The 26,805-nt window shown below is 47.1% G+C and overlaps 1 protein-coding gene across 5 annotated transcripts in view; it reads right to left on the reverse strand.

Moving 5' to 3' along the window:
• The window catches only part of AFAP1 (actin filament associated protein 1), a 230,302-nt gene that overhangs the window by 67,175 nt on the left and 136,322 nt on the right, over positions 1 to 26,805 (reverse strand). The gene's annotated exons all lie outside the window — the stretch shown is intronic.

The following is a 26,805-nucleotide window of genomic DNA, read 5'->3' on the forward strand; positions in this document are numbered from 1 at the left end:
AATGCCCCAAGGCATCACACTAATTATTACCTTTCACCTACGTAACACTTTCAACACATAGCTGCTGTAAAATACTAATGCAGGCATTCCCAACCGCGGTCCTCAAGGCACACCAACAGTGCAGGTTTTCGTGATATCCAGGCTTCAGCACAGGTGGTTAAATCAAAATAACTGAGCTACTAATTAAGTCACCTGTGTTCAAGCAGGAATAGCGCTAAAACCAGGACTGTTCGTGTGCCTTGAGGACTGAGGTTGGGAAACACTGTACTAATGTAACACCTTTTAACACTTACCTAGCTCTAGTATGATGCCTTGGGGCAGTTGACTTGTGCTGGCCTGGGGGGTCCTGCGCCCTGGACTTGAACCTTAGGGACCCACCAGATGAGGTCACCTGGTCGCAGTTGGTGGGCACATATTTTCGGACCAAATTATGCTAAGCACCTCAAATTTACTCTGTGTTATATTGCACAGTTTATTATAATTATTTTGATTCAGAGATTGCGCCTGCATTTGTTTCTTTTTTCTGTGTGGAGCTACAAGTCTCAGCATGGCAGCACCTCTCCTTATGTTTAAAATTAGGGTGTGCAGTCCAAGGCATTCTTTGCTCGATGCGCAAGAGCCACAGTAATGCGCTTGGGTAAAAAAGGAAATTTATGGTAGACTTACCATGGTTAAATCTCTTTCTACGAGGTACACTGGGTTTCACAGGGAACACATCGGGGTGTAGAGTTGGATCTTGATCTGAGGCACCAACAGGCTAAAGCTTTGACTGTTCCCAGGATGCATTGCACCATCTCCTCTATAACCCCGCCTCCAGGCACTGTAGCTTAGTTTCGTTAACCAGTCCAATGCAGTAACAGGTAAAAGAGACGGTAGATGTTAGTCACATAGAACCACATTCTTACAACAGGAGAAGGGACTAGCGGCTAATGCCATACAAACCCAAAGAAGCCAAGTGCGTCAGGGTGGGCGCCCTGTGGAACCCAGAGTACCTCGCAGAAAGAGATTTAACCATGGTAAGTCTACCATAAATCTCCTTTTCTGCAGCGGGGTACACTGGGATTCCACAGGGAATACATCGGGGATGTCCTAGAGCAGTTCCTCATGGGAGGGGACGCACCGCAGCGGGCACAAGAACCCAAAGGAAGCATCCTAGGAGGCGGAAATATCAAAGGCATAGAACCTGATGTACGTGCTCACTGAGGACCAACACGTAGCCGCCTTGTACAATTGGTCAGCGGACGCGCCTCGGCGGGCCGCCCAAGAAGGTCCACCAGACCGAGTAGAATGGGCTTTAATAACAGCAAGAGCTGGGAGTCCAGCCTGCGCATAGGCTTGTGCAATCACCATTCTAATCCATCTGGCCAAGGTTTGCTTATTCGCAGGCCAGCCACGTTTGTGAAAACCAAAAATTACAAAAAGGGTATCTGACCTCCTGAGGGAGGCAGTCCTCTCTACGTAAATACAGAGAGCCCGTACCACATCCAAAGACCGCTCTCTGGAGGACAAACCAGAAGAGATAAAGGTTGGAACCACAATCTCTTGGTTAAGATGAAAAGAAAATACCACCTTAGGTAGGTAACCAGGGCGAGTTCGAAGAACTGCCCAGTGATGGTGAAAAATCAGAAAGGGTGGACGACAGGACAAAGCGCCTAAGTCCGACACCCTCCTAGCAGAGGCAATAGCCAGTAAAAACACGACCTTAAGTGTAAGACATTTAAGATCCACAGACTCAAGAAGTTAAAATGGAGACTCTTGCAAGGCATTTAAGACAACCGACAGACCCCATGGAGACACAGGAGAGACATAGGGAGGCTGAATCCGTAAAACACCCTGAGTGATAGTATGAACGTCAGGAAGACACACAATTTTCCTCTGAAACCACACCAACAAGGCAGGTATATGAACCTTGAGGGAGGCCAGACGAAGGCCTAAATCTAGGCCTTGTTGTAGAAAAGCCAAAAGCCTAGAAGTTCTGAATGAATAGGCATCATAATTCTTAGCACCACACCATGTGAAGTAAGAGTTCCAGACCCTGTAATAAATCCGTGCATAAGCCGGTTTGCGGGCCTTCAACATAGTTTGAATAACCGCCTCAGAGAATCCCTTGGCCCTCAGGAGTGAAGCTTCAAGAGCCACGCCGTCAAAGCCAGTCTGGCCAGGTGGGAATAGACACAAGGGCCCTGAACGAGGAGGTCTGGGTGTTGAGGAAGTGGAAGAGGACGCTCTATCTATAGACCCTGCAGGTCTGAGAACCAATGCCGTCTGGGCCACGCTGTAGCGCCTAGAAGTAGCATTCCTCTTTCTTGCTTCAACTTCCGTAGTACCCCTGGCAGAAGTGACACTGGAGGGAACACGTATGGCAGCCGAAAGTTACATGGAATTGCCAGTGCGTCCACGAACACTGCTTGAGGATCCCTTGTCCTTGATCCGAAGACCAGAACCTTGTGATTGTGTCGAGACGCCATCAGGTCTACATCTGGTAGGCCCCACTTGAACACTAGTAGTTGAAAGACTTCACTCTCCGGCGTGAACGTCCTGACGACTGAGGAAATCTGCTTCCCAGTTGAGGACTCAGATATTGCTGGCAGATGGTGTTCCGCCCAACGGAGGATTTTTGATACTTCCAGCATTGCCATGCGGCTTCGAGTGCCGCCTTGATGATTTATGTACGCCACCATGGTGGCGTTGTCTGATTGAACTTGAACAGGCCTGTTCTGTACTAGAGGCAGGGCTAGTGTCAACGCATTGAACACTGCCCGCAATTCTATAATGTTTATCGGGAGGAGAGATTCCTCCCTGGTCCACCGACCCTGGAGAGAGTGTTGCTCCAACACCGCGCCCCAACCCCGCAGACTGGTATCCGTTGTCAGGAGGACCCAGTTGGAGATCCAGAAGGGACGTCCCCTGCTCAACTGTTAGTACTGTAGCCACCAGCTCAGTGACAGACGAACCTCCGGAGTCAAGGAGATCATTTGAGACCTGATCCGATGAGGCAGACCGTCCCACTTGGAAAGGATTAACCCCTGCAGAGGGCGAGAATGAAATTGAGCATACTCTACCATGGCGAAAGCCGACACCATGAGGCCTAGTACTTGCATCGCTGAGTGTATCGACACTCTTGGGCGAGAAAGGAAATATCTGATCCTGTCCTGAAGTTTCAGGACTTTCTCTGCAGACAAAACCAACCGTTGGCTGTGTGTGTCCAATAGTGCCCCAAGGTGCACCATGCTCCAAGCAGGGACCAGTGAGGACATTTTCCAGTTGATGAGCAACCCGTGGGCTTGTAGGAATTGGACCGCCAGCTCCAGATGACCGAGGAGAACCTCTTGGGAGTTCGCCAGGATCAGCAAGTCGTCCAGATATGGCAGGATCCGGATTCCCTGACGGCGGAGAAGAGCCATCATCACGGCCATAACCTTGGTAAAGATCCGAGGGGCCGCGGCCAGTACAAAAGGCAGGGCCTGGAATTGATAATGTAGGTTGCCAATAGCAATAGATATTGCTGATGCGACATGGCAATAGGTATGTGCAGGTAGGCATCCTGTATGTCCAGGGATACCATATAGCCTTCGGGTTCCATGGCCGGCACAATAGAGCACAGAGTTTCCATACGGAATTTGGATACCCTCACAAACTTGTTCAATGATTTGAGGTTGAGCATAGGCCGGAAGGACCCATTTGGTTTCGGAACTAGAAACAGGGTCGAATAGTATTCCCTGCCTCTCTTAGACAGAGGTACTGGCACTACCACTCCTGTGTCCAGGAGGGATTGTACAACCAAGTGTAGAGCTTGCACTTTTAACAGTTCCGCAGGGATAACTGTTGTGCGAAACTGTAGGGACGTCTCTTGAAAGAGATTGCATAACCGTGAGAGACAAATTCCCGCACCCAGGCGTCCGAACTGCAGAAGTCGGCCTCCCACCCTGGGTTCTCCCAGGGTTAGGCCCACACCGTCATGCAGCAGGCTTATCCTGTTTGGAAGCAGGCTGACGGGTGTCCCAGGATTGTTTAGATTTGGGCTTAGTGGTTTTGGAAACACAAGCCTGTCTCAGATATGCCTGACCTTTTGCTTTCCCTGGTGGTAGAAAGGAACGAAAAGTTGTACTCTTAGCCTTCGGAGCAGAAGGATTAGTACTTGGGAGAAACGCAGTCTTGACAGTCGCAAAGTCAGTCACAATCTTGTTCAGATCCTCCCCAAATAGGATGTCTCCCTTGAAAAGGGAGCACCACCAAGGTCTTTTTGGAGTCAATGTCCATCTTCCAGGACCACAACCACAGAATTCGGCGAGCCAGGATAGACGAAGTAGATGCCTTGGCTGCCATTACACCTGCATCAGAGGCTGCCTCCTGAATATAGTGGGAGGCTGTGGTAATATAAGATAGATATTGTCTGGCAGTGTCATAAAAATCCAGAGGCAGCTCATCCTCAATTACCTGAACCCATGCTTCAATTCCTTTCACAGCCCAGGACGCTGCCATAGTAGGTCTATGTACCACACCAGTAAGAGACTAAAGAGACTACAGGCATCCCTCCACATGCTTATCAGTCGGTTCCTTCAGTGAGGTGACAGTGGTGACAGGCAGAGTAGATGACACCTCAAGACGGGCGACATGAGAGTCCACCGGCGGTGGCATTTCCCACTTGTTACTCAACTCCGCAGGGATAGGATAACGAGCTAGCATCATTTTAGACAGGGAAAATGTCTTTACTGGAGACGACCAGGATTCCAGACGTATGTCAATTAAATGGTCAGAATGTGGTAAGACTATTTTAGCAACCTTCCGACGTTTGAACTTATCAGGTTTCTTAGATGCAGTAGTAGGCTCAGTCTCATCATCTATTTGGAGAATCAGCTTAATAGCCTTCACTAGCTCAGGATCAACAACCTGGGTTGTAGATTCCTCATCAGAAGCAACAGTATCAGTATCTGACGGATCAGTATATTCCCCATCCTCATCGCAAGAATTATCCGAAATATTAGTGGATTGTGAGGAAGAAATGGCCCACCTAGATGACCCCTTGGCCCCAGAGGGGCGCGTGGTAGACTTTAGTCTAACCAAAGATTGATTTAATTGTTGTAATTGGGTAGACAGAGTATCCGCCCAGGGTGGATTAACTACAGGGACAATATTTGGCTGTAATGGCACAGGAGGTCCCACTGGGGGTGTAAGAGGTGTCACAAGTGTATTCAGCATACTTGAGAACACTGCCCAAGGTGGGTCCTGATTGGCCACAGGTGCTGCAGGTTGACTGGGTGTATGGCACCCAGCGCCTGAACCAGCATCTAAAACTTCCCCCTCAGGTAAATCCATGGTGCAAGCACTGCAGGATGCAGAAGCATCCGCGGATTTCCCGCCCTGTGTGGCAGACACTATAAGGAACGTAGCTTTAGGGCGTAACAGTACAATATAGACAGACAAACATAATACCTGCAAACAACCCCCTATGTCATGTGACAGTAAATACAGGACACAGAGGATTTAAGCAGTATGAGGTGACAAACGCACAGTAAAAATACCAAATCGTATATTCTGGGTAGCACTAATATATATATATATATATATATATACATATACACACACACACACACACACACACACACACACACACAGTGGGGCAAAAAAAGTATTTGGACAGCCAAATAGAGAAGATCTGCATGGAAGAGTGGGACAAAATACCTGCTACAGTGTGTGCAAACCTGGTCAAAAACTACAGGAAACGTTTGACCTCTGTAAGTGCCAACCGAGGTTATATTACAAAGTATTGAGCTAAACATTTTGATTGTCCAAATATTTATTTTCCACAAGATTATAAAAGTAAATTGTTTAAAAATCATACATTGTAATTTTCTGTTTTTTTTTTCAGAATCTGTCTCTCACAGTTGAAGTGTACCTATGATGGAAATTACAGACCTCTCTCATCTTTTCAAGTGGGTCAACTTGCACAATCGGTGGCTGTCCAAACTACTTTTTTGCCCATATTATATATGTGTATATATATGTATATATGTATATATGTATATATATATATATATATATATATATATATATATATATATATATATATATATATATAGTACCCTGACGCACCTTGCCCCTCAGGGTACAGAATAATAAGATTTTACTCACCGGTAAATCTATTTCTCGTAGTCCGTAGTGGATGCTGGGACTCCGTAAGGACCATGGGGAATAGCGGCTCCGAAGGAGACTGGGCACAACTAAAGAAAGCTTTAGGACTACCTGGTGTGCACTGGCTCCTCCCACTATGACCCTCCTCCAGACCTCAGTTAGGATACTGTGCCCGGAAGAGCTTTACACAATAAGGAAGGATTTTGAATCCCGGGTAAGACTCATACCAGCCACACCAATCACACCGTATAACTCGTGATACTATACCCAGTTAACAGTATGAAATATAACTGAGCCTCTCAACAGATGGCTCAACAATAACCCTTTAGTTAAACAATAACTATATACAAGTATTGCAGACAAGCCGCACTTGGGATGGGCGCCCAGCATCCACTACGGACTACGAGAAATAGATTTACCGGTGAGTAAAATCTTATTTTCTCTGACGTCCTAAGTGGATGCTGGGACTCCGTAAGGACCATGGGGATTATACCAAAGCTCCCAAACGGGCGGGAGAGTGCGGATGACTCTGCAGCACCGAATGAGCAAACTCTAGGTCCTCCTCAGCCAGGGTATCAAACTTGTAGAATTTTGCAAATGTGTTTGACCCCGACCAAGTAGCTGCTCGGCAAAGTTGTAAAGCCGAGACCCCTCGGGCAGCCGCCCAAGAAGAGCCCACCTTCCTCGTGGAATGGCTTTCACTGATCTAGGATGCGGCAGTCCAGCCGCTGAATGTGCAAGCTGAATCGTACTACAGATCCAGCGAGCAATAGTCTGCTTTGAAGCAGGAGCACCCAGCTTGTTGGGTGCATACAGGATAAATAGCGAGTCAGTTTTCCTGACACTAGCTGTCCTGGAAACATAAATTTTCAGGGCCCTGACTACGTCCAACAACTTGGAATCCTCCAAGTCTTTAGTAGCCGCAGGCACTACAATAGGTTGGTTCAAATGAAAAGCTGATACCACCTTAGGGAGAAACTGGGGACGAGTCCTCAATTCTGCCCTATCCATATGGAAAACAAGATAAGGGCTTTTACATGACAAAGCCGCCAATTCTGACACACGCCTGGCCGAAGCCAAGGCCAACAGCAAGACCACTTTCCACGTGAGATATTTCAAATCCACGGTTTTAAGTGGCTCAAACCAATGCGACTTTAGGAAATCCAACACCACGTTGAGATCCCAAGGTGCCACTGGAGGCACAAAAGGGGGCTGAATATGCAGCACTCCCTTAACAAATGTCTGAACTTCAGGCAGTGAAGCCAGTTCTTTCTGGAAGAAAATCGACAGTCGAAATCTGTACCTTTATGGAACCCAATTTTAGGCCCATAGTCCCCCCTGACTGTAGGAAGTGCAGAAAACGGCCCAGCTGAAATTCCTCCGTTGGGGCCTTCCTGGCCTCACACCACGCAACATATTTTCGCCATATGCGGTGATAATGGTTTGCGGTCACTTCTTTCCTAGCTTTAATCAGCGTAGGGATGACTTCCTCCGGAATGCCCTTTTCCTTCAGGATCCGGCGTTCAACCGCCATGCCGTCAAACGCAGCCGCGGTAAGTCTTGGAACAGACAGGGCCCCTGCTGCAGCAGGTCCTGTCTGAGCGGCAGAGGCCATGGGTCCTCCGAGATCAGTTCTTGAAGTTCCGGGTACCAAGCTCTTCTTGGCCAATCCGGAACAATGAGTATAGTTCTTACTCCTCTTTTTCTTATTATCCTCAGTACCTTGGGTATGAGAGGAAGAGGAGGGAACACAATAACCGACTGGTACACCCACGGTGTCACTAGAGCGTCCACAGCTATTGCCTGAGGGTCTCTCGACCTGGCGCAATATCTTTCTAGCTTTTTGTTTAGGCGGGACGCCATCATGTCCACCTGTGGCCGTTCCCAACGGTTTACAATCAGCTGGAAGACTTCTGGATGAAGTCCCCACTCTCCCGGGTGGAGGTCGTGCCTGCTGAGGAAGTCTGCTTCCCAGTTGTCCACTCCCGGAATGAACACTGCTGACAGTGCTAACACGTGATTTTCCGCCCATCGGAGAATCCTTGTGGCTTCTGCCATCGCCATCCTGCTTCTTGTGCTGCCCTGTCAGTTTACATGGGCGACTGCCGTGATGTTGTCTGACTGAATCAGTACCGGCTGGTTTTGAAGCAGGGGTCTTGCCTGACTTAGGGCATTGTAAATGGCCCTCAGTTCCAGAATATTTATGTGTAGGGAAGTCTCCTGACTTGACCACAGTCCCTGGAAGTTTCTTCCCTGTGTGACTGCCCCCCAGCCTCGAAGGCTGGCATCCGTGGTCACCAGGACCCAGTCCTGTATGCCGAATCTGCGGCCCTCTTGAAGATGAGCACTCTGCAGCCACCACAGCAGAGACACCCTGGTCCTTGGAGACAGGGTTATCAGCCGATGCATCTGAAGATGCGATCCGGACCACTTGTCCAACAGGTCCCACTGAAAGGTCCTTGCATGGAACCTGCCGAATGGAATTGCTTCGTAGGAAGCTACTATTTTTCCCAGGACTCGCGTGCAGTGATGCACCGACACCTGTTTTGGTTTCAGGAGGCCTCTGACTAGAGATGACAGCTCCTTGGCTTTCTCCTCCGGGAGAAACACTTTTTTCTGTTCTGTGTCCAGAACCATCCCCAGGAAGAGTAGACGTGTCGTAGGGACCAGCTGTGACTTTGGAATATTTAGAATCCAACCGTGCTGTTGTAGCACCTCCCGAGATAGTGCTACCCCGACCAACCACTGCTCCCTGGACCTCGCCTTTATCAGGAGATCGTCCAAGTACGGGATAATTAAAACTCCCTTTTTTCGAAGGAGTACCATCATTTCGGCCATTACCTTGGTAAATACCCTCGGTGCCGTGGACAGACCAAACGGCAACGTCTGGAATTGGTAATGACAATCCTGTACCACAAATCTGAGGTTCTCCTGGTGAGGATGGTAAATGGGGACATGCAGGTAAGCATCCTTGATGTCCAGTGATACCATGTAATCCCCCTCGTCCAGGCTTGAAATAACCGCCCTGAGCGATTCCATCTTGAACTTGAATTTTTTTATATAAGTGTTCAAGGATTTCAAATTTAAAATGGGTCTCACCGAACCGTCCGGTTTCGGTACCACAAACATTGTGGAATAGTAACCCCGTCCTTGTTGAAGGAGGGGCACCTTGACTATCACCTGTTGGGAATACAGCTTGTTAATTGCCTCTAGCACAGCCTCCCTGTCTGAGGGAGTTGTTGGCAAGGCAGATTTGAGAAAACGGCGAGGGGGAGACGTCTCGAATTCCAGCTTGTACCCCTGAGATACCACTTGAAGAATCCAGGGATCTACCCGTGAGCGAGCCCCACTGATTGCTGAAGTTCTTGAGACGGGCCCCCACCGTCACTGGCTCCGCCTGTGGAGCCCCAGCGTCATGCGGTGGACTTAGAGGAAACGGGGGAGGACTTTTGTTCCTGGGAACTGGCTGTATGCTGCAGCTTTTTCCCTCTACCTCTGCCTCTGGGCAGAAAGGACGCGCCTTTAACCCGCTTGCCTTTTTGGGGCCGAAAGGACTGTACCTGATAATACGGTGCTTTCTTTGCCTGTGAGGGAACATGGGGTAGAAAAGCTGACTTCCCAGCTGTCGCTGTGGAAACGAGGTCCGAGAGACCATCCCCAAACAACTCCTCACCTTTATAAGGCAAAACTTCCATATGCCTTTTAGAATCTGCATCCCCTGTCCACTGCCGAGTCCATAACCCTCTCCTGGCAGAAATGGACATTGCACTTATTTTAGATGCCAGCCGGCAAATATCCCTCTGTGCATCTCTCATGTATAAGACTGCGTCTTTTATATGCTCTATGGTTAGCAATACAGTGTCCCTGTCAAGGGTATCAATATTTTCCGAGAGGGAATCTGACCACGCAGCTGCAGCACTGCACATCCATGCTGAAGCAATAGCCGGTCTTAAAATAATACCTGAGTGTGTATATACAGACTTCAGGATAGCCTCCTGCTTCCTATCAGCAGGCTCCTTCAGGGCGGCCGTATCCGGAGACGGTAGTGCCACCTTCTTTGACAGGCGTGTGAGCGCTTTATCCACCCTAGGGGATGTTTCCCAACGTGACCTATCCTCTGGCGGGAAAGGGTACGCCATTAGTAACTTTTTAGAAATTACCAGTTTCTTATCGGGGGAAGCCCACGCTTCTTCACACACCTCATTTAATTCATCAGATGGGGGAAAAACCACTGGTAGTTTTTTCTCCCCAAACATAATACCCTTTTTTGTGGTACCTGGGGTAACATCAGAAATGTGCAACACATTTTTCATTGCCTCAATCATGTAACGTGTGGCCCTATTGGAAGTTACATTAGTCTCATCGTCGTCGACACTGGATTCAGTATCCGTGTCGACATCTGTGTCTGCCATCTGATGTAGCGGGCGTTTTAGAGCCCCTGATGGCTTTTGAGACAGTTGGGCAGGCACGAGCTGAGAAGCCGGCTGTCCCACATCTGCTATGTCGTCAAACCTTTTATGTAAGGAGTTGACACTTTCACGTAATTCCTTCCACAAGTTTATCAGCATCTGCTCCGCCTCCACATAAGCCTCCTCATCAAACATGTCGACACAGCCGTACCGACACACCGCACACACACAGGGAATGCTCTGACTGAGGACAGGACCCCACAAAGCCCTTTGGGGAGACAGAGAGAGAGTATGCCAGCACACACCAGAGCGCTATATAACACAGGGATTAACACTATAACTGAGTGATTTTCCCTTATAGCTGCTTATATGTATACTACTGTGCCTAAATTTAGTGCCCCCCCTCTCTTTTTTACCCTTTGTAGTCTTGAAACTGCAGGGGAGAGCCTGGGAGCAATCCTTCCAGCGGAGCTGTGAGGGAAAAATGGCGCCAGTGTGCTGAGGGAGATAGCCCCGCCCCTTTTTCGGCGGACTTCTCCCGCTTTTTTATGGTTATCTGGCAGGGGTATTTTTCACATATATAGCCTCTAAGACTATATTATGTGAGTTTTATGCCAGCAAGGTGTTTAATATTGCTGCTCAGGGCGCCCCCCCCAGCGCCCTGCACCCATCAGTGACCGGAGTGTGAGGTGTGCATGAGGAGCAATGGCGCATAGCTGCAGTGCTGTGTGCTACCTTATTGAAGACCGAAGTCTTCTGCCGCCGATTTCCAGGACCATCTTCTTGCTTCTGGCTCTGTAAGGGGGGACGGCGGCGCGGCTCCGGGACCGGACGACCGAGGCTGGGCCTGTGTTCGATCCCTCTGGAGCTAATGGTGTCCAGTAGCCTAAGAAGCCCAAGCTAGCTGCAAGCAGGTAGGTTCGCTTCTTCTCCCCTTAGTCCCTCGTAGCAGTGAGTCTGTTGCCAGCAGATCTCACTGAAAATAAAAAACCTAAAAGTATACTTTCTTTTCTAGGAGCTCAGGAGAGCCCCTAGTGTGCATCCAGCTCAGCCGGGCACAAGATTCTAACTGAGGTCTGGAGGAGGGTCATAGTGGGAGGAGCCAGTGCACACCAGGTAGTCCTAAAGCTTTCTTTAGTTGTGCCCAGTCTCCTGCAGAGTCGCTATTCCCCATGGTCCTTACGGAGTCCCAGCATCCACTTAGGACGTCAGAGAAATATTGATAGCAATATGTGTGATACAGGAGAATGACATCTACACAACAGCTACAGACACACTCAGTCACAGGTACAATGCAGAAGTTATTACATATAAACAATAAAACTGCACTGGACTAGTAGAACTACATATAAATATGTATGAGTACAGATATCTCAATGCACAGTAGATACTGGATGTATATCACAGAATACTTGTACTAAATATTCAGATAGCAGTACGCTTGTTCTTAACGAACACTGTCTCAAATGACATGTAGAATACTTAAGTGCCTGTAAATGCACAGCGCTGATGAGACAGGCGGGTTTACAGAGGAGACAGAGCCCTGCAGTCCCGGAGATCAGCCCAGCTAGTAGTGAAGATGGCGCCAAAATCTCTGCCAGGGAGTGAGGGAGAGTGAAATGCAGCTCCAGGGCGGGAACACCAGCAGTAGATGGCACCCAGAGCTGGGGGAGGGGCTACAGGTCTGCGCCTTGTCCCTTATGCTGGTCCTCATCACCGGGTACTGTGGAGCCTATATAAAACGTATTTTAGTAAATCCGACCTGTGCTCCCTTGCCCTGGTGGATATAGTGGGGTCCCTGTGCAGTACAGTGTCCACGCCAGCTGCGCAGTCTGTCTCCCTGGATCGCGACCACAATTAACCGGCGGGTCCCACCTGGGGGACAGTCTTACCTCCTCCCTGATGTGCAGCCACGCGATCTTGGAGAGCGTCAGCGGTGCTGTGCCTGATGACCGGTGCCACAGACTGGGTGCGGCTGCTGCTGCAGAGGAGTTGGACAGAGTTTGAAGAAGAAACCCTGTCTTGAGCTCCATGTGAATCAGTCCGGGACTCTATGTCATATCTGTTATGAGATCCTTTTACAAGGGAATGACTGGATGATGGTTCTGTGCGTTTCCTGGTCAGTGAAACGCATATAAACAGCAAGGATATCCACGTATTACAGTGAAGGAACGCCGATTTGAAGACTTCCGGGTATGTGGAACGCATGGTGACACGCACCGACGACTTACGGTTTCCGGTTGTCATCGCGCATGTGCGCTGGACGGAGCGCAACGAGCGGATGACAATTGGAGACAGCTGGGACCATCAATCAGCACAGTATAAAAACACCAGTTTGGAGCCATTAATCCACGCTTCTGATGAAGGACGCTTGGTCCGATACGCGTTAAGCGTGGCTCTCGTTTTTAATTTGTGACTGACCCTGGGACATTTGGACACAATTACCCACTGTTATCCTGCATGCTAGTGGACACCTGGAGAGACTGTGCACACCCTCCAACACCATCTGCTGTGGCTGCAAGGAATCGTTGGGTGATATAACATCTGTGTTATCCCATGAAGTATTTTATGACATGCTTTTGTTCTTTTAACTTCTTGTAAGTTTTATCTGTGCATTAAAACTAGTGCGTGTTTTTATCAAAACTACTACACTATGGTCTGTGTTTAATGGTGCCTCTTATTTTATACCCATTCATATTGGGGAAAGAGGCACTTATCTTTCAGATTTTTGGGAATTCATCTGCTCTATTTTGAATATCGATGCTTGTTATGAGGATCCCCTAGAGTGAATCTCCATCCTCCATTCATTTCATCAATGAGGAATACCTTTATTAAGGGTGAATGCATTTTATACCAGTTGTTTATACACTTTTGCATGTCACTTGGTGAGCGCTATTGTCATATGTGAAAGTTTTCTTTTTTCCACTCTGCTGCAAGTACTCAGGAACCCAGCCGCGGGAGTATGCAGCCCTGCTGGGGAGGTGATGGAGCCGCAGCACAGAATGTCAGCCTGACATAAGTGCTGTGGCCCTTAAAGTCTTCTTATAAAGCTCTTTTCAGGGTTGCCTAGCGCAGCCCCACCTGTTAGTGACCTGCACTGCAGGCACCAACTTACAAACTGAGCTCCAGTGCCTGGAGGCGGGGTTATAGAGGAGGCGGTGACATGCATCCTGGGAACAGTCTAAGCTTTAACATGTTGGTGCCTCGGATCAAGATCCAACTCTACACCCCAATGTATTCCCTGTGGAATCCCAGTGTACCCCGCTGCAGAAACAAGATTTTTATTTTGCAGGAAGTGAATGAATAAACCACCAGAACTACAGATTAAACATTGTGAAGGTTATTAATGAAGAATAAAAAAAATGTACTTTTGTTTTCGCACATTGATTTCCCAATGAAGGCGGCAATGGTAGCTTTGGAATATTAAAACTACGGGCATTTGCACATGTGGAAGTGGCGGTTGAAATACTGTAGCCAGACACTTGCTAAAACAGAGGTTAAAGTGTGACTTTTACCACAGTGATTTTACTTGTGCTATAAAGTGATCTATGCCTACAGCATGTGCCAACATCCAGCTCCAGCTATACTGCAATAAAAAGGAATGTCAGCGATCAGCTTTCCTTTGTCTATTGCTGTATTATAATAAAACAGAGTGTTAAGAGGGTAAAACAATGGTGTCAACGTCTCATTGTGATTTACAGAGGATGTGCGGGTGACCATAAAAGCACGCTAACCAGATGGAACATAACACTTAAGAAAGACAAAACAAACTCCCCCCTCATTGTGTACACACAGTTCAGTTTTTATAGGATTGGTTTTTAATTATAGACTTTTTGATTAATGTTTTTAATTATCTTCCTAGTTTGTATTTCTGTTCTTCCACCTTCAGTAAAATGGAAGGAAAACATAAAAAAGAAAAAAAAAATGATTGTGCAAACTGACAAGTTACATGAATAGGAGACATCTAAATGACCTTTCAACCAGTGGGGAAAAACCGAAAAGTACATCAGCTAAAATAAAATAAATAAATCCAACTTAGATAATTTTATGTAATAATAAGTTATTGTGCAAATCATTATCTCCTTTTCAAAATCTCTCTAGAGGGACACGTATAACTGACCAACACAGACTAACAGTTCTCAGCATGTCATGTTATGTGATGGCAAAGGGGGAGAAGGTCACAAACAAAACATCTCTGTCCATTACGTTCATGTGTCATGTAACTGTGGTTGTCATGGTAGTTACATAAACACTGTAAAATGTAATAATAATAGCAATCTGAAGAAACAAACCAAGGAGAAAAACCTAGCACTGTCAGTGGATAACACCTTTCCAACAAGTCAGTTTGTCAAATGTTTGCCCTTTGCTGCCCTTTATCAGCTCTTCATGCTGTTATTGTAAAGTGGAAAAGTCTTCGAGAAACAGCCACTTAGCGGCCAACTGCTGAAGTGCTTAGTGCATTACAATTGTCTGTCCTTGTTTGCAACACTCACTATAGAATTCCAAACTAACATCAGCACCAGAATGGGTTCCATGGCCAAGCCGCTATAAGCCTCAGATCAGCATGTGCAAGAGTGGAAATACGTTCTTTAGAGTGACAGATCACACTTCATCTGGCAGTCTGTGGCTCTGGCTTGGCATACGGTCAACTGTGAAGTTTGGTGGTGGAGGAACAATTGTCTGGAGCCATTTACAAGAAGCCCATTAGTTCTAGTGAAGAGAAATCTTATTGTTCCAGTATATAATGACACTCTAGAGCAGTGTTTCTCATGTCCTCAGGAACCCTAACAGCGCTTGTTATCAAGGTATTACCAGGAATAATTAGTGCCACTTGTAGAGCTATACAGTCAAGAACCCTGTGCTCCAGCTAGATGATCTGGAAAACATGCATGGTTAGGTTTTCATGAAGACCGGACACGGTAAACACTGCTCTAGAGAATTATGTGCTTCCAATTTTTCAGCAGCACTTCGGGCGGGGGGGGGGGGGGGGGGGGGAGGAGAGCTTTTCCGGCTTCAGCTTGGCAATACCCTCGTACACAAAGAGGGGTCCATCAAAGAATGCTTTGCCGAGTGTTGTGTGGAAGGAAGAGACCTGGCTGCACAAGGCCTGCATGTCAGGCACCCGGGTCATAGGCCTGGAAGTCCTGTAATAGCAAAGGACAGTTTGTCGGGACTGCTGTCCTCTGCAATTTTAATCACAACTCTAGGTACATACTGGTGTTAGTAACTATTAAGTGGCGGGATGTATTGCACATTTATGTGGAACATGCAGAGGTAACAGGAGTCCCATTAAAAGTGAAGGGTAAGACCCAATCTCTGCCTGCTCTACACCGTCCTCACTTTACTCTGCCCCTGGCAAAGCCATGTGCTATCGAGCAGATCCAGATAGTATTTTGATTTGCGTCTCTCTCATTAATGAGCCCCCACAGTGAGCATTGTCAGTGAATGAATCTGGCTCAGACTACTGGAGGCCACATCATCAGTCATAAAAGCAATGAAACGCTCTGTCAACATTCTGCAGACTGTTCCCATGGTCATACTTCCAGCCCTGAGAAAATATGGCTGTGTGATTGTTGGTCCAACAGCGGTTGCATAAATTGCATCAGGAAATCAATACAGAGTCCACTGAGATTCATCAAAATGTTACAGAGATTTGATTGGTTTAAGAAAGATGACAAATTTAATGACCAGCCTAAGCCAAGGGCACACAGCCATTTCCACTCGGCAAAGAGACCTGCATATCGGAGCTGGAGGAGGTTGGGCCTCAGCCTTTACTTTTAAAGGGACACCTTCTGCACGTTCCCGCTGCTCCACATGTCAGAGACTCTGGATGTCTCCTCGCTCTTATGAATGTAAGCAATAAATAAGGCTGTACGGGGCAGTATCTGAGAAGCACATAGAAATTTTATTTTGGCTGTAATGAAGTAGGAAGCTGGACTTGTGATAGGAGGTCTGTGCTTTGCTTAGGTCATCTCTGGTGATTCCTCCATCTCCCCACAAGCAGCATCCCACACAGTACAACACTGCAGAGCAAAGACTCTGCGCTGCCAGCTCTCTACGGGAATGGAGCGAGTCTGAGCTTCTGGATCTAATGCAGGGATGGGGAACCTTTGGCTCTCCAGCTGTTGTTGAACTACACATCCCAGCATGCCCTGCAACAGTTTTTGCATGGCCAAATTGCAAAACTGTTGCAAGGCATGCTGGTATGTGTAGTTTAGCAACAGCTGGAGGGCCAAAGGTTTCCCATCCATGATCTAATGGCTCAGGCCCTGTGAGGAAAACCGAATACAATAAAATGTGCAGAAGAGGTGAATTAAACAGAGCAATGAGTGTCATTCTGAGACACAGGCAGCAGCATCCATTGGCGGTCGCCCATCTGCGACTATACACAAATGCAGCTACAGACCCCTCCTATTGTGTAGATCTGTGCGGCTGAATGTGCAAGGTCTGAAATAGACATTTTTAGCATCTTGGTACTGTACGCTGTAATACAGATTGGTGCATCCTTACGCGCCACCGTTGTTCTCACCATTGATACTAGCACCAGCCTTTTGGCAGGTGCTTTATCTCAGTCTGACCACAGCCTCCTGTGCTTGTGGCTCTGCAGTAGCTTGCACTGGCCCCTCACACTCCAATTGCACATGCTCACTGAGAGGCCCAGTTTTGCACGGAGTCTACCACCAAGCCACAACCCAGTCAATGCCCATCACATTTCCACAGCAGCTATGACACCCTGTGCGTATACTCTGTGAGTGCGACTCAGAACCAGGCCCCATATCCCAAACACATATCAGGCAGTCCCTGACAAATATTTACCTAATATCAGTCCACCTTCAGATCACCATTATCTACTGTAGCCTGTGTGTGTACTGCACCTTTTATGTATTACACTGCTGTGTCAGCTTCTCCCTTGTGATATTTTTGCTGTACTTACACAACCAGTGTGTGTTCAAACACCCAGCAGCCAACATTTGCTACAGGCCATCGGCCTAATTCAGACCTGATCGCTCCTCTACGTTTTTTGCAGAGGTCTGCGATCGGATAGTCGCCGCCCATAGAGAGTGAAAACCCGAATGCATGCGTATGCCGTGCAAAACTTCGTGAGACAGCGGGCAACGGCAAATCCGTTCGCAACTCACTCACCATTTCCAGTCTGTGCATAACCGGTGCGGAAATCACACACATGAAAACGCTTGGGAACGACTGCGTTTTTCCTGACACTCCCAGAAAACGGGCGGTTACCACCCACAAACGCTTCCTGTCGATCACCTTGCAATCAAAATTTTCACACCATCCTGTCGCTGTTTGGGCTCGCGCCTGTGTATTGCGGTGCATATGCAGTCATTCCATAATCGGCCGCTGTGCGATTTCGCACAATAGCGATCAGGTCTGTATTAGGCCACATGTTGTGTTCTCTGGGGAGACGTACCAAACCTTCTAAAAACGACCACTGGATAGGTTGCCGACAGCAATGAATCAGGTTCTAGCTATCATTTATCAAGTACATTCTATAAAATGATAGCTAGAATCTGATTGGTAGCTATAGGCAACAGCTCTACTTATTGTCTGTAGAAGCTTGAATACCCCCCTGCCGCGCCCCCTTTTTTCTGCCAAGCAGCCATGAACAGTTACTGCATATGTGAGTGCTGGGACCACCCATAATACAACGAATAGTGGGAAAGACCCCCCCCCCCACCCACCGATCATATTTAATGTGGAAGCCCATACATGTTATAACATCAATCACCTGTGCAGTACACATAACTACATGTGATTTGCCCTATGTTTACAGATACTCTACTTATAAACATAAAGAGGTATTCTCATACACATTTGCCACAGTAGCGCCAAACATCCCTTCCCAGCAGGCCAGGTTCCACACGACTTGGGCTTCCGTTAAGCATGTTTATTTCTTATGAATGTGCATCCTAACTGCAATGCAACAAAACCACTTCACGAGACTGCACTGATTAATTTGATATGTGACACTTGTACATCTGTGTGCGACAGAGTCAGACTCTGCACACGATGGGGTTACGATGCAACAGCTTTCGCCACAGCCGAGTTCCATTGTGTTTTATATGCAACTTTGCACACATTTAGAAATAATTCATGTGGGGTCAAATTTGCAGCCCGGCATCTCGTGTACAGACTGAGTGGTGTTTCCCTGCGCCTGCGGTGCGAAGAGGACGTAAATTTAAAGAAAAGGTTGCTACGTTACACCTGTCAGCACAGCTCTCTTGTGCCGCAAGATGTATTAAAGTTAGGTGTATAAGGACACATTTGTGTTGATCTGTACAAAAAAAATAAAAAATAAATGAACACCCTGTTTTACAGTAGTTACAGAATCGCCTGCACTTTCTGAAGACAAACTTTGCCTCAGAGGTGGTTCCCAGTCAGTGATGTATATAGGGTTGATAAATGCTGCTAAAATGACTGCTGCCAACTAGACCCTAGACCAGTCTGCGATAAGTAGGTCTACAATTCCCTACAAGAGAAACAACGATAAGGAATATGGAAATACTGCCAGCTCTTATTTCATACACATTGGAATCTGCCTACAAGGAGCAAAGCAATCAGAGACTCCACACTCAATGCATGTGTGATGGGAAACTGCAATCGGCTGCGTAAAATCTACATCATTAACATGAGGTGACTTGTTGTCACACATCCCTGCTAGACCACAGGTGTAATCATAACATTTACATGAGGTCACTGTGTAGGAACCTGCTGTCACACAGCCCTGATAGACCACAGGTGTAAACAGGACATTTACATGAGGTCACTGTGTAGGAACATGCTGCCACACAGCCCTGCTAGACCACAGGTGTAACCAGGACATTTACATGAGGTCACTGTGTAGGAATTTGCTGTCACACAGCCCTGATAGACCACAGGTGTAACCAGGACATTTACATGAGGGAGGATAGTGTAAGACGAGTGTTTATGAAACCTCAGCTACTGCAAGCAAATGGAACGTGTGGCCCGTCACACACAGGGACCACAGGGTCACACATGATCTACAGCACGGAAGTATATTCTCCATGACGGGAAACACTAGAACAAGGAATAGAGACATAAAGATGCAGGGTGGTCTACCCAGGGGAGAGAAGAGGAAGTAATTCAATCTCAAAGACTGAAACGGTGGAGGAAACTCTACTGAAATCATTCATCTGTAGCAGGTAAATGTACACAAGAGCCTTCATTAATAGGATAGCTATAGACAAAACGTGTGCTATAGTATCTACAATACAAAGACCTCTTTTAAAAAGAATACAGTTCCTACACTTATTAAAAACAGAAACCGCTCAAGAGCATTTATTGTTATATAACAGTTGTAAATAAAAATCCAAGCGAGAGAGAGTGTGTGTGTGTGTATATATATATATATATATATATATATATACACATACACACATATACATATATATATATATATATATATATATACACACACACACATACATACACACACATATCTTATGTCTATCTATCTACTGTACATTTACACATGCATACACTTATATAAATACAATAAAAAATGTATACATTACACACTGGCGATCTCTGAATCAAGATCCAATATTACATAGTGTAGTTTCTTAGGTTGAAAAAAGACAATTTGTCCATCGAGTTCAAACTATTTGTGGTCTCCTACGCTGTATTATCCACCATAACCCTGTATATCCTTTTCCATTAGGAATTTATCTAGCCCATTCTTAAAAGTAATGACCGAGTCCGCCTTTACTACTCTCTCAGGCAGGAAATTCCAAACACGTATTGTCCTTACTGTGAAGAAACCTTTTTGTCTCTGTGTGCGAAATCTCCTCTCCTCCAACCTGAGCGGATGTCCACGTGTCCCCTGTGTCGATCTTATCAAAAACAGATCCTCTGCAAGCTCAGTGTATTGTCCCCTTACTTATTTGTAAATGTTAATCATATCCCCTCTTAATCTCCTCTTTTCCAATGTAAACATGCCTATCCTAGCAAGCCTTTCCTCATCTTCCAGCGTCTCCATCCCCTTGGAACAGTTTGGTCGCCATCTCTGAACCGTTTCTAGTTCTAGGATATCTTTTTTTTGTAGTATGGTGCCCAAAATTGTGCACAGTGTTCAAGATGTGGCCTCGTTAGGGATTGATGCATGCTAATACCTTGTTTACCTTCTTTGCTGCATTCCTACTTTGGGTACTACTGCTAAATTTGTTATCTATGTGAACACCTAAGTCTTTTTCAAGTACAGAATCCCCTAGTTTTACCCCATTTAGTATGTAGGTGTTATTTTTGTTCTTGCTACCAAAGTGCATTACCTTACACTTGTCTGTATTGAACCTCATTTGCCATTTTGCTGCCCATGCTTCCAGTTTAAATAAGTCATTCTGAAGAGACTCCGCATCTCCCTCTGAATTTATAACCTTACACAGTTTGGTATCGTCTTCAAAAATTGACACCATGCTCTCTAGCCCTACTGCTAGATCATTTATGAAAATGTTGAACAATAGTGGTCCAAGTACAGAACCTTGTGGCACAACACTTAGTACTTCAGTCCAATTCAAATACGTTCCATTTACCACAACGCGCTGCTCCCTATTATCTAACCAATTTCTGACCCAAGTGCATATTGTGCTCCCTAGCCCCAGTTCTTGTAACTTGTAGATAAGTCTCATGTGCGGTACTGTGTCGAAAGCTTCAGCAAAGTCTAAAAAGATTACATCCACCTCCTTACCCCGATCTAAGTTCGCACTGTTTCATAAAAGCCTAACAAGTTTGTTTGACATGATCTATCCTTCACAAATCCATGTTGGCCATTATAATAACCTTATTGGCTTCAAGGAAATTCTGTATACTATCCCTTAACCACTTGCCTGGCATGGTCACAAGTGCTTTATCTGACCTGGTTGCACAGGATGCAACCAGTCAGATAAATGGTGTTAACAGCAGCAGGGAAGGTAAACTTCCCTACGCTGCTGCTGCTGTCAGAGGGACCGGAAGATCCCTCTGCCTTCCAGCACCCAGTGTTGCCATGCTGCTGATCATTGCTGATCGGTCAGCACGGCAGGATCCTCCACCCCAGTGGCTGCAGACAATATCAGCCATTGGTAAGTGTAAATCATCGCCCCCAAGTCACCCCCAGGCCCCCCTGAGTACCTGGCAGCTGTCCAGGCTCTAAAAACTAAAGTTGTGATGGTCGCGATGTTACCGATGTTCCGATGGTCGCAATGTTCCCGATCGATGTTTGAAAAGAAATATTTCTATTTTTTTTATTATTGTTTTTTTAAACTAAAATCATTTCTCTTACGTCCTAGAGGATGCTGGGGACTCCAAAAGGACCATGGGGTATAGACGGGATCCACAGGAGCTTGGGCATACTAAAAAGACTTTGAGTGGGTGTGACCTGGCTCCTCCCTCTATGCCCCTCCCCCAGACCTCAGTTAGACTTTGTGCCCAGGAGTGACTGGACACACACTAGGGGAGCTCTACTGAGTTTCTCTGGAAAGACTTTTGTTAGGTTTTTTATTTTCAGGGAGACCTGCTGGCTACAGGCTCCCTGCTTCGTGGGACTGAGGGGAGAGAAGTCAGACCTACTTCTTAGTTAAAGGCTCTGCTTCTTAGGCTACTGGACACCATTAGCTCCAGAGGGTTCGATCACTTGGTTCGCCTAGCTGCTTGTTCCCGGAGCCGCGCCGTCACCCCCCTCACAGAAGCCAGAAGAAAGAAGCCGGGTGAGTATTAGAAGAACCGAAGACATCAGACGGCAGAAGACTTCAGTAACGGTACAGCGCAGCTTTTATCCTAATTAGACAGCGCTAGACACATATATTATCTCTTTTAGTATATGGGCGCTGGGGTGTGAGCTGGCATACTCCCTCTGCGTTTCTCTCTACAGGCTTCCCTTTGGGTCTGTCCCCTTGTTTTTGGCCGGTGTGAGTGTGGGTGTGTCGGTACTTCAGGTCGACATGTCTGAGGCTGAGTGTTCCTCCCCGGAGGAAGTTACTGGGGGCGCAGAGAGGGATTTGGGTATGACTCTGTCGGCACAGCCGACTGCTGATTGGGTGGCTATGCTGAGTACACTGAATGCAAATGTGGCTTTATTGTCTAAGAGACTGGATAAATCTGATTCGCAGACACAAACATGGAGGAAATCCATGGAGGAGGCTTTGTCTCAGGTACAGACCACCTCAGGGTCACAAAAGCGTTCTTTTACCCAGATGGCAGATACAGATACTGACACGGACTCTGATTCCGATGTCGATTTCGATGAGGCTTCTTTACATCCAAGGGTTGTTAGGAGTATTCAGTATATGATTGTAGCTATCAAAGATGTTTTACGTATCTCTGAGGAACCTGCTGTCCCAGACACAAGGGTTTGCTTATTTAAGGGGAAAAAGCCTGAGGTGAAGTTTCCCCCCTCACATGAAATGAACGCGCTTTGTGAAAAGGCTTGGGAGTCGCCTGACAAAAGATGGCAGATTCCCAAGAGAATTTTGATGGCGTATCCTTTCCCCTCTGACGACAGGGACAAATAGGAGTCGTCCCCCAATGTGGACAAGGCTCTATCACGACTGTCCAAGAAGGTGGCGCTTCTGTCTCCTGACACGGCTGCTCTCAAGGATCCGGCGGATCGCAAGCTGGAGACGACATTGAAGTCCATTTTCGTTAATACTGGTGCATTGCTCAGACCTGCTGTGGCGTCGGTTTGGGTGAGTAGTGCTATTGCTAAGTGGGCTGATAATTTGGCTTCTGATATGAATACCCTTGATAAGGATAACATTCTTTTGACTCTTGGTTATATCAAGGATGCTGTAGATTACCTAAAGGATGCGGCGAGGGATGTTTGCTTCTTGGGATCAAGAGCCAATGCCATGGCGGTCACGGCCAGGAGGGCGCTGTGGATTCATCAATGGAATGCTGATGCCGACTCCAAGAAGAATATGGAAGCTCTCCCTTTTAAAGGTAGTGTCTTGTTTGGTGACTGTCTTGCTGACCTGGTGGCTACCGCTACTGTGGGTAAGTCATCTTTTCTTCCTTATGTTCCCACACAACAGAAAAAGGCACCCCATCATCAGATGCAGTCCTTTCAGCCTAATAAATACAAAAAAGGAAAGGGCTTGTCCTTCCTCGCTTCAAAGGGTAGAGGAAGGGGAAAGAAGTCGCCCGCCGTGTCAGGCTCCCAGGACCAAAAGTCCTCCCCTGTCTCTACCAAATCTACAGCATGACGCTTCCGTACCGGTGGGGGGGCCGTCTCCGATTCTTCAGTCAGGTCTGGTGTCAATCGGCCCTGGATCCTTGCGTCTTAGACATAGTGTCCAAAGGGTACAAACTGGAGTTTCAGGAGATACTCCCCCCGCCGCTTTTTCATGTCGGCCTTGCCAGTGTCTCTTCCCGAAAGAGAAGTGGTAACTGCTGCAATACAAAAGTTGTGTCAACAGAGGGTCGTTATGCCGGTTCCCCCGTCCCAACGGGGGGGAAGGGTTCTATTCGAGCCTCTTTGTCGTGCCGAAGCCGGACGACTCGGTCAGACCTATTTTGAACCTGAAATCCCTCAATCCATACTTGAAAATTTTCAAGTTCAAGATGGAGTCTCTATGAGCGGTGATCTCCAGCCTCGAAGGGTGGGATTTTATGGCGCCAGTCGACATAAAGGATGCTTACTTGCATGTCCCGATATACCCTCCTCATCAGGCCTTCTTGAGGTTTGCGGTACAGTATTGTCATTACCAATTTCAGGCATTGCCGTTTGGGCTTTCCGCGGCCCCGAGGGTTTTCACCAAGGTAATGGCGGAAATGATGGTTCTCCTTCGCAAGCAAGGGGTCACAATTATCCCGTACTTGGACGATCTCCTGATAAAGGCGAGGTCCAAGGAACAGTTGTTAAGAAATGTGGATCTCTCCCTGTCGGTCCTGCGACATCACGGTTGGATTCTAAATTTGGCAAAGTCTCAGTTGATCCCGTCCACTCGGCTGCCCTTCCTGGGCATGATCTTAGACACGGAGCTACAGAGAGTGTTTCTTCCGGAGGACAAAGCTCTGGAAATCCAGACCATGGTCAGGGAGCTTCTGAGGCCGACAAGTGTGTCGATTCATCAATGCACTCTGGTGCTAGGGAAGATGGTTGCGGCTTACGAAGCCATTCCGGTTGGCAGGTTTCATGCACGGGTGTTTTAATGGGATCTGCTGAACAAATGGTCCGGGTCTCACCTGCACATGCACCGGAAAATAAGTTTAATCTTCCAGGGCCAGGATTTCTCTCCTGTGGTGGCTGCAAGGTTCTCACCTTCTAGAGGGGGCGCCGATTCGGAATCCAGAACTGGGTCCTACTGACCACAGATGCAAATCTCCGAGGCTGGGGCGCAGTCACGCAAGGAGGAAGTTTCCAGGGAAAGTGGTAAAGCCAGGAATCTTGTCTCCACATAAATGTTCTAGAGTTAAGAGCAATTAACAATGGCCTCCTGCAAGCGAAGAACCTTCTTCAGGGTCTCCCTGTCCTGATCCAGTCGGACAACATAACAGCGGTGGCGTACGTAAACCGCCAAGGCGGAACAAGGAGCAGGGTGGCAATGGCGGAGGCCACAAGAATCCTTCGCTGGGCGGAACAGCATGTGAGCGCTCTCTGTCAGCAGTCTTCCTCCCGGGCGTGGACAACTGGGAAGCAAACTTCCTCAGCAGACACGATCGCCATCCGGGAGAGTGGGCTCTTCATCAAGAGGTATTTGCAGAAGTGACAAGGCGTTGGGGAATTCCTCTTATAGACATGATGGCGTCTCGTCTCAACAAGAAGCTTCCGAGGTATTGTTCCAGGTCAAGGGACCCCCAAGCCAGTGCAGTGGACACCTGGTAACTCCGTGGGTGTTTCAGTCGGTGTATGTGTTCCCTCCAGGTCCTCTCATTCCAAAGGTGCTGAGGATCGTAAGACGAACGACGGTTCAGGCAATACTCGTCGTTCCAGATTGGCCACAGAGGGCCTGGTATCCGGATCTTCAGGAATTGCTTGTAGAAGATCCTTGGCCGCTTCCTCTAAGAGAGGACCGGTTACTGCAGGGGCCCTGCGTGTTTCCGGACTTACCGCGGCTGCGTTTGACGGCGTGGAAGTTGAGCGCCAAATCCTAGCTCGGAAAGGTATTCCCGGGGAGGTCAACCCCACTCTCCTTAAAGCTAGGAAGGAGGTTACGGCAAAACATTATCATCGTATTTGGAGAAAGTATGTGTCATGGTGTGAAACCAAAGCAGCTCCTGCGGAGGAGTTTCACTTGGGTCGTTTCCTCCATTTTTTGCAGGCAGGCGTGGATGCAGGCCTGAAATTGGGTTCCATCAAAGTGCAGATTTCGGCTTTATCTATTTTCTTTCAAAAGGAATTGGCCGTTCTTTCTGGGGTTCAGACTTTCGTGAAGGGAGTGCTGCATATCCATCCTCCATTTGCGCCACCCATGGCGCCGTGAGATCTTGAAGTGGTGTTGCAGTTTCTTATGTCTCACTGGTTTGAACCTTTGCGTAAGGTTGAGTTAAAGTTTCTCACTTGGAAAGTGGTCATGCTTTTGGCTCTGGCGTCGGCCAGACGAGTGTCCGAGTTGGCGGCTTTGTCTCACAAGAGCCCATATTTGATCTTTCATTCGGATAGAGCGGAATTGAGGACTCGTCAACAATTTCTGCTGAAGGTGGTTTCTTCGTTTCACATGGTACCCGTGGCTACGGATGCTGTGGCGGTCCCAAAATCTTTTGATGTTGTAAGAGCTTTGAAAATTTATGTCGCCAGAACGGCTCTTACTAGGACGACAGAGGCTCTGTTTGTCCTGTATGCTTCCAACAAGATTGGAAATCCTGCTTCTAAGCAAACTATGAGAACATGGAAAAAAGAAAAAAGAAGAAGACTCTTGTTGGGAAGCACTCTGTATACAGATAACGTTGTACGACTAAATGTCACAATAGCTAACTAAAATACAATATTTTATTAATTCTCATTAAAATTAATTATTGAGGAGTTCAATGGGTGCCGATGTTTGTTAATTGGTGACATTGCGAAAATATAAAGAGAAATATATGAATTGTAAGGTACAAATGCCTAATTCAGGCCGAAGTGGGTATGTCTATAGTTTTGTTAGTAATCACACTCCAACTGCAGGACAACCTGTGATAATGAATTGCTCATTTATTGAAAATATGACCATCATTTATAAGCTGCTATATATCCCAAATGGGAATTTTAATCCTAGCAGATAGTAGAATCATAGGTCATAACCGAGATATAATGCAATGCTCTGTATTGGTGATA

This window comes from Pseudophryne corroboree, chromosome 1 (assembly GCF_028390025.1).
Source record: "Pseudophryne corroboree isolate aPseCor3 chromosome 1, aPseCor3.hap2, whole genome shotgun sequence".
Lineage (NCBI taxonomy): Eukaryota > Metazoa > Chordata > Amphibia > Anura > Myobatrachidae > Pseudophryne > Pseudophryne corroboree.